The sequence below is a fragment of the Mus musculus genome, chromosome 3 (assembly GCF_000001635.26).
Source record: "Mus musculus strain C57BL/6J chromosome 3, GRCm38.p6 C57BL/6J".
NCBI classification, from domain to species: Eukaryota; Metazoa; Chordata; class Mammalia; order Rodentia; family Muridae; genus Mus; species Mus musculus.
The window spans coordinates 3931504-3941159 of record NC_000069.6 but is presented as its reverse complement, the minus strand read 5'-3'; the positions used below and the strand labels follow the sequence as shown (position 1 = coordinate 3941159).

General features: G+C 41.9%; 1 pseudogene; it reads right to left on the bottom strand.

The window, feature by feature from the left end:
* Positions 1 to 1631: 1631 nt before the first annotated feature.
* On the bottom strand, positions 1632 to 2017 carry Gm2077 (annotated as a pseudogene).
* Positions 2018 to 9656: the final 7639 nt, after the last annotated feature.

Sequence of the window (9656 nt, the reverse complement as noted above, 5' to 3'; positions counted from 1 at the left end):
TATTTGTGTCTTATTGCTTGGTGATGGAGTAATCCAGGTCACATGTTCAAAAGCATCGACACTATTGGTTTATGATTATGGAAGGTAAATGGGCCTCAGACTGAAGCTGGGCTGAGAAAGTGGCCAGACAGACACAAAGGCCTGAGTTCAAATTCCAAATAAATCCTATGGAGTCAGATAGTTGCAATAACTTCATAGTTGGTATGTAAAAACAGGCATAAATTAAGAGGTTGCTATCAGAAAAGTCTAGCTGAATCAGAGACTTGTAGGTTCAAGGAAACCTTTTTTTCAAAATAAGGTAGAGAGGTAATTGAAGAAAATATGTAGCTTTAATTTCTGGCCTCTCTAAGCACACAGATGAACTGAAGCCTTATTCTATAGTGAACACACATCATTCTAAGAAGTCTGAGGTACCTCTTTGGAAAAGAATCACACATGAGTGGGCAGAGAAATCAGACCACCATGATGATGAAAACTGAACCTATCAGAAGCACTGAGTCCTCCTTAGGCACAGAATTCAAAATATCAGTAAGTTAAATTGTGACTCTTAATGTCATGACAAATTTCTTAATGGTCTATATCATTCCTTGGCATTGAATTTCATTATTAATTAATTACTTTTTTGGAGATGTGTGCTTGCTCTAGCACATATGAAGGTCACAGGACACTGTGTGATAGTTGGTTCAATCTTTCTACAATCATTTTCTTTGGATGAAATGCAATATATCAGGCTAGGCCGGTCATATTTACCTGACCTAGACCTGACCCTTAAGAAACTAGCTTTAATGAAATTTATTTGTAGACTAAGTACATGTACTACCAAGAAGTGGAAGTGGGATATAATCCTGAGAATCTACTATCTATGAAGTTTTTAGAAAAGTAGACTGTGATGGTTTGTATCTGCTTGGCTTGAGGAGAGGCAATATTAGGAGGTGTGGCCTTGTTAATGAAGCTGGTACAAACGATGTCCCTTGAAAACCCATGTCCCAGGCCAAAAAATACAAAAAAAAATCAAAAGGAGCAGTGTCTATTATGTACACTTCTATATAAGTAATGTTATTAATAACTGCTGATGAAAATTAGAACTCTCCTGGGATCTTTGGACAATACTGTCTTGCTCAAGACACTTTCTTTCTCTTCAGTGAAACCACCTTTGGAGTTAGCTGTTGCTCTCACTGTATCTGCCATCTTGACTACAAACATAATGTTCTTCTTTTGGTCCAGACCCTCATATTTTAAAAGTAGCTTCAAGCTGAGGAAAGGTCATTTTCCACAGTTCAGTTCTCTGAAAAATATCCATTTCCCACTCAAAATCACAGTCCAGGAGTGAAGCAACCACATGCTGGAAGTTCAGGGCTAATTGAAAGGTCACAGGGAAGCTTCCATTGGTCGATCTTTTTATCATCACAAACCTGAAAATGCACAGTCCTGAAAAGGGTGGCCCCTCTGTGCACACATAAAATTTCTTAAAGGAAAAAGGGCAGTATTAAGGGAGCAGAGGTCTGATCACCAAAAATCAGCACAACAAAAACAACCAATGATGAATATGAATACTAGAATTCGGATGTTCTAAGAGAAGGAGTGCCAGTATTCAATTTTCATTTTGAATACCACATTGCAAAAGAACTATTTTAAAAAATACAAAAGGATTGAGGGAAAAGGAAAAAATAAAAGGAATTATCTAAACCATCGAGTGACCCACCCATTTGTTCCTGATAAACATTAATCACATCTTCTTTCTCCATTCCCAGTTCTTTCAGAGTAAGATTATCAGCAATTCTCTGACCTTCAAAGAGAAACCTGAGTGAATTCATTGGAACTCCCTGTCTTTGACAGTATGATTCTTTGAGTTTCTTGAGATGTGTTGTCATTTTCACTTTGAAATGTAACTCACTGCTATCCTGTCCAATAATGAGTATACATTATATAATTTAATTAATATATTGAGTTTAATGTATTCTCCTTCCTTCTTATTGCCTAAGTCCTCAGTTGAAGGTTTTGCTTCCTGGTCAGACATGGTGACAGTGGATTCACACGAGGGTCTCTGCACCACAGTGGCCTCCATCAGGCAGAAACGCACTCTGAGGTTTACCAATCCGTTCTTTCTTCACCCTCTAGTATCTTAATTCACTATCATGGTTCAGTTCCGAATTCTGGACCATAGATCTTGTCAAATTGTCCTGGGGTATCTGCTCAAAAAACTATATTTGTCTGACTGAGATACTTGTTCATGTTATTTGTGAGGTGATTCTTGGCCCCAACAAACTTCTATCTCAATTAGGTTCTAATAATAATAATAATATATGTTTAAATTATTAGTTTAATTTAGAGTCCAGTTCTGGCCAAAATTTGTGAGGCTACACCCAGTGATAGTGTTCTCAGTGGCATGGTACCCACACAGCTCAAAGATATCACTCAATAGAAGACAGAAAGATATTGTATTCTGTTTTATCTTTTAAAACAACAATAGATAGGATCACCAGGTCTTAGTCTTCACAATTAACATTGGTGATCTTATGAGATCCTGAATTGTAACTACCTGTGCTTACTTACCTTGCCAAGGTCATCAGATATATCCATGAGCAATTAAATCAAGTCAGGTTGGAGGGCCCATGGGCCACCTGAGACTGTGACAATTTTATTTAGAACAATCAGACATTTTATGCCTTTATCAGAAATAGAATTATAGCAGTGTCCAGGATCAATAGAGTTGTAGATGCCAAGATACAGCAACATTTGCAAGATATACAGAGTATACAAGATTAATGTGAGACGATTTATCCTGTCAGGCTTCTATGCATCCTTGAATTCCAAGAGAACATACAAAGAAACACAAACAGGTCTGAATGTTTCACTGCCTCAGGGAGTACATCAGTCTCTTAGGAATTAGAGGCACATTGTGCCCAAGTAAGTATAGACTCTATCGTGAGAAACATGCCTGACATTACAGCTGGAGCAAGACAACTCCATAGTTTCCTGCACCAACTTACAGAGATTCCTCTAAAAATTCCACAGGTGAATGTCATTTTTTTCATTCTTATTAGTTACTTTATTTATTTACATTTCAAATGATATCCCCTTTCCATGGTTTACCTCCACAAGGCCCCTATCACCTCTTCACTCCCCCTGCCTCTATGAGGGTGCTCTTGAAAGATTCCAAAAGGAGCCCCTCGCTCAGGACTCAGGACAATAGCGGACACCCAAGAACTCACGATAGACCGAGCTTGTTACAAACCACATGAGGCTTTATTCGGGGAAAGCCAGAGCTCTGGGGACGACTCATATCCCACGCAGGGGTAGAGGAGTCGACCTCGAGGGGAAAGAGGTCCCAGTTTTTATAGGCCCTCAGGGGGGAAAGGAAAAGGGGGAGAGAGGGCATTTCCAGATCTAAACAATGTCTATTCTCAAGAAATGGCTATGGGAGGGGTACAAGGAAAGAGTCTAATGAAGGTACAGTAATGGGCACACACCTGGTCATAACATTGGCAGACACACAGGTTCGAGGAGTGGCCAGAGAATTGTGTACCTCTATTTTTCTAAATCAGTGAAGCTAGTTTTGCTAACACTGACATCTATCTTGCCAATTTCAGGGCTTCTGTGTCCTTTTACATTCTGTCAGGATCTTTCACTCTCTTACACACTCCCCACTCCTGCCTCAGTGCCAGAGCATTCCCCTATCACCAGACCAAGGGTATCCCCTCCCAGTGATGCCAGTAAGACAATTCTCTGCTGCATAACCTGCTAGATCCATAGGTACCTCATGTGTACTCTTTGGTTGGTGGTTTAGTCCTTAGGAGCTCTGGAGGTTCTGATTAGTTGATATTGTTCTTCCTATGTGGTTGCAGAACCCTATAGCTGCTACAGTCCTTGCACTAAATCCTCCATTGAGATCCCAGAGCTTAGTCCAATGTTTAGCTCTATACATCTGAATCTGTATTGGTCTGGCTCTGGCAAAGCCTCTCAGGCGACAGCTATGCTGGGCTCCTGTCAGTAAGCATTTCTTACCATCAGCAATAGAGTCTTGATTTCATGTCAGGAGACACAAAATATATCCCTATGTGGGACAGTCTCTGTATGGCCTTTCCTTCAGCTTCTGCTCCACACTTTGTCCCTGCATTTCCTTTTGGCAGGAGGAATTATGGATTAATATTTTTGAGGTGAGTGTGTAAGCTTGTTCCTGCACAAACATCATGACCAAGAAGCAAGTTTCGGGGTGGGGAAGGGTTTATTCATATTACACTTTCCACATTGCTGTTGATCACCAAAGGATGTCAGGACTGGAACTCAAGCAGGTCAGAAAGCAGGATCTGATGCAGAAGCCATAGAGGGATGTGACTTACTGACTTGCTTCCCCTGGTTTGCTCATATTGCTTTCTTATAGAACCCAGGACTAGCAGCCCAGAGATGGTACACAAAGGGGCCCTCCCCACCTTGATCACTAATTAAGAAAATACCTTACAGCTGGATCTCATGGAGGCATTTCCTCAAGTGAAACTCCTTTCTCTGTGATAATTCCAGCTTCTGTCAAGTTGACACACAAAACCAGCCAGTACAAAGCCCATCCCTCAGTAGGAGGCCTTGCCTATCAACTCAATAAGTTCTACAAATTTTCTATCTCCCCTTTGTTGTGGATTTCGTCTAATGTCCTCCCTATTTGGTGCTAAGATCCTCTTGGGTCCCTGGCATCTGGGACGTTCTAGTGGTAACCACCAATATCCCCTCCCCCACTGCTACACACCTACTTTAAAATTCCTAACCCTCTATATTTATCACTCTTATCTGCCCATATCTGAACTGACCCCACTTTCCCTCTCCTTCCTTTCTCCCTCCCAGATTCCTCTTTCCCTTGACTTCCCAGAGATCATTTTCTTCCCCCAACTGAGTAGGACTACAGCATACACATTTTCCTGTGATTTTCCTTTTTCTTTTAGGTTTCTTATGGCCTGTGAGTTGAATCCTGAGTATAATGAGCTCCTTTTTGGCTAATACCCACTTATCACTGAGTACATACCGTGTGTGCTCTTTTGGGACTGGGTTACTACACTCAGGATGTCCAAGTTCCATCCATTTACCTGCTAATTTCATAAAATCATTGTTTTAAATAGCTGAGTACTACTCCATAGTGTAAATGTACATTTTCTGTATCTATTCCTTTCTTGCAGGACAGGGTTGAATCCAACTTCTGGCTATTATAAATAAAACTACTATGACCATAGTGGAGCATGTGTCCTAGTTATGTATTGGAGCATCATTTGGGTATATGCCCAAGAGTATATACTGGGTCCTCAGGTAGAACTATTTCCAGTTTTCTGAAGAACCGCTGGACTGATTTCCAGAGTAGTTGTAACAGCTTGAAATCCCAAGAGCAATGAAGGAGTGTTCCTCTTTCTCCACATCCTCACCAGCATTTGCTTTCATCTGAGCTTTTGGTCTCAGCCATTCTGACTGGTGTGAGGTGGAATCTCAGGGTTGTTTTGATTTGCATTTCCCTGATAATTAAGAATGTTGGGGGTCGCCATCTGGGTCCCGGGACTCCGCGGGACCTAGGAAATTAGTCTGAACAGGTTAGAGGGTGCGCCAGAGAACCGGACAGCTTCTGGGACGGGCGGAAGCACAGAGCCGCTGAGGCAGCAGCCTGGGCGGGCCGCAGACAACCGGCCACCATCCGGACCAGAGGACAGGTGTCCGCCTGGCTTGGGAGGCGGCCTCAGCCTCAGCAGCAGCGGTCGCCATCTTGGTTCCGGGACTCAGCAGAACTTAGGAAATTAGTCTGAACAGGTTAGAGGGTGTGCCAGAGAACCGGACAGCTTCTGGGATGGGCGGAAGCACAGAGCCGCTGAGGCAGCAGCCTGGGCGGGCCGCAGACAACCGGCCACCATCCGGACCAGAGGACAGGTGTCCGCCTGGCTTGGGAGGCGGCCTCAGCCTCAGCAGCAGCTGAGTCGCCATCTGGGTCCCGGGACTCCGCGGGACCTAGGAAATTAGTCTGAACAGGTTAGAGGGTGCGCCAGGGAACCGGACAGCTTCTGGGACGGGCAGAAGCACAGAGCCGCTGAGGCAGCACTCTTGGCGGGCCGCAGACAGCCGGCCACCGTCCGGACCAGAGGACAGGTGTCCGCCTGGCTCGGGAGACGGCCTCAGCCTCAGGAGCAGCGATCAACATCTTGGTTCCAGGACTCCCTGGAACTTAGGATTTTAGTCTGCACAGGTGAGAGTCTGCACCACAGAAGCTGACAGCTTCTGGAAACTGCCAAAGCAACACAGCTTCTGAGAGAGGCCCTGTTTTGGGCCTTCTTCTTCGACCAGGAGGAGGTCCAAAAACAAGATATCTGCGCACCTTCCCTGTAAGAGAGCTTGCCAGCAGAGAGTGCTCTGAGCACTGAAACTCAGAGGAGAGAATCTGTCTCCCAGGTCTGCTGAGAGACGGTAACAGAATCACCAGAAGAACAATCTCTAAACAGAGTCAACTATAACTACTAACTCCAGAGATTACCAGATGGCGAAAGGTAAACTTAGGAATCCTACTAACAGGAACCAAGACCACTCACCATCATCAGAACCCAGCACTCCCACTTCGCCCAGTCCAGGGCACCCCAACACACCCGAAAACCTAGACCTAGATTTAAAAGCATATCTCATGATGATGGTAGAGGACATCAAGAAGGACTTTAATAAATCACTTAAAGAAATACAGGAGAACACTGCTAAAGAGTTACAAGTCCTTAAAGAAAAACAGGAAAACACGATCAAACAGGTAGAAGTCCTTACAGAAAAAGAGGAAAAAACATACAAACAGGTGATGGAAATGAAAAAAACCATACTAGACCTAAAAAGGGAAGTAGAAACAATAAAGAAAACTCAAAGTGAGGCAACACTGGAGATAGAAACCGTAGGAAAGAAATCTGGAACCATAGATTTGAGCATCAGCAACAGAATACAAGAGATGGAAGAGAGAATCTCAGGTGCAGAAGATTCCATAGAGAACATCGGCACAACAATCAAAGAAAATGGAAAATGCAAAAAGATCCTAACTCAAAATATCCAGGAAATCCAGGACACAATGAGAAGACCAAACCTACGGATGATAGGAGTGGATGAGAATGAAGATTTTCAACTCAAAGGACCAGCAAACATCTTCAACAAAATTATTGAAGAAAACTTCCCAAATATAAAGAGATACCTATGAACATACAAGAAGCCTACAGAACTCCAAATAGACTGGACCAGAAAAGAAATTCCTCCCGACACATAATAATCAGAACAACAAATGCACTAAATAAAGATAGAATACTAAAAGCGGTAAGGGAAAAAGGTCAAGTAACATACAAAGGCAAGCCTATCAGAATTACACCAGATTTTTCACCAGAGACTATGAAAGCCAGAAGAGCCTGGACAGATGTTATACAGACACTAAGAGAACACAAATTCCAGCCCAGGCTACTATACCCAGCCAAACTCTCAATTACCATAGACGGAGAAACCAAAGTATTCCACGACAAAACCAAATTCACACATTATCTCACCACAAATCCAGCCCTTCAAAGGTTAATAACAGAAAAAAACCAATACAAGAACGGGAACAATGCCCTAGAAAAATCAAGAAGGTAATCCCTCAACAAACCTAAAAGAAGACAGCCACAAGAACAGAATGCCAACTTTAACAACAAAAATAACAGGAAGCAACAATTACTTTTCCTTAATATCTCTTAACATCAATGGTCTCAACTCCCCAATAAAAAGACATAGACTAATAAACTGGCTACACAAACAAGACCCAACATTTTGCTGTTTACAGGAGACACATCTCAGAGAAAAAGATAGACACTACCTCAGAATAAAAGGCTGGAAAACAATTTTCCAAGCAAATGGTATGAAGAAACAAGCTGTAGTAGCCATCCTAATATCTGATAAGATTGACTTCCAACCCAAAGTCATCAAAAAAGACAAGGAGGGGCACTTTGTTCTCATCAAAGGTAAAATCCTCCAAGAGGAACTCTCAATTCTGAATATCTATGCTCCAAATACAAGGGCAGCCACATTCATTAAAGAAACTTTAGTAAAGCTCAAAGCACACATTGCACCTCACACAATAATAGTGGGAGACTTCAACACACCACTTTCACCAATGGACAGATCATGGAAACAGAAACTAAACAGGGAAACACTGAAACTAACAGAAGTGATGAAACAAATGGATCTGACAGATATCTACAGAACATTTTATCTTAAAACAAAAGGATATACCTTCTTCTCAGCACCTCATGGTACCTTCTCCAAAATTGACCACATAATAGGTCACAAAACAGGCCTCAACACATACAAAAATATTGAAATTGTCCCATGTATCCTATCAGAGCACCATGCACTAAGGCTGATCTTCAATAACAAAAAAAATAATAGAAAGCCAACACTCACGTGGAAACTGAACAACACTCTTCCCAATGATACCTTGGTCAAGGAAGGAATAAAGAAAGAAATTAAAGACTTTTTAGAGTTTAATGAAAATGAAGCCACAACGTACCCAAACTTTTGGGACACAATGAAAGCATTTCTAAGAGGGAAACTCATAGCTCTGAGTGCCTCCATGAAGAAACGGGAGAGAGCACATACTAGCAGCTTGACAACACATCTAAAAGCTCTAGAAAAAAAGGAAGCAAATTCACCCAAGAGGAGTAGACGGCAGGAAATAATCAAACTCAGGGGTGAAATCAACCAAGTGGAAACAAGAAGAACTATTCAAAGAATTAACCAAACGAGGAGTTGGTTCTTTGAGAAAATCAACAAGATAGATAAACCCTTAGCTAGACTCACTAGAGGGCGCAGAGACAAAATCCTAATTAACAAAATCAGAACTGAAAAGGGAGACATAACAACAGATCCTGAAGAAATCCAAAACACCATCAGATCCTTCTACAAAAGGCTATACTCAACAAAACTGGAAAACCTGGACGAAATGGACAAATTTCTGGACAGATACCAGGTACCAAAGTTGAATCAGGATCAAGTTGACCTTCTAAACAGTCCCATATCCCCTAAAGAAATAGAAGCAGTTATAAATAGTCTCCCAGCCAAAAAAAGCCCAGGACCAGACGGGTTTAGTGCAGAGTTCTATCAGACCTTCAAAGAAGATCTAATTCCAGTTCTGCACAAACTTTTTCACAAGATAGAAGTAGAAGGTACTCTACCCAACTCATTTTATGAAGCCACTATTACTCTGATACCTAAACCACAGAAAGATCCAACAAAGATAGAGAACTTCAGACCAATTTCTCTTATGAATATCGATGCAAAAATCCTCAATAAAATTCTCGCTAACCGAATCCAAGAACACATTAAAGCAATCATCCATCCTGACCAAGTAGGTTTTATTCCAGGGATGCAGGGATGGTTTAATATACGAAAATCCATCAATGTAATCCACTATATAAACAAACTCAAAGACAAAAACCACATGATCATCTCGTTGGATGCAGAAAAAGCATTTGACAAGATCCAACACCCATTCATGATAAAAGTTCTGGAAAGAGCAGGAATTCAAGGCCCATACCTAAACATGATAAAAGCAATCTACAGCAAACCAGTAGCCAACATCAAAGTAAATGGAGAGAAGCTGGAAGCAATCCCAATAAAATCAGGGACTAGACAAGGCTGCCCAC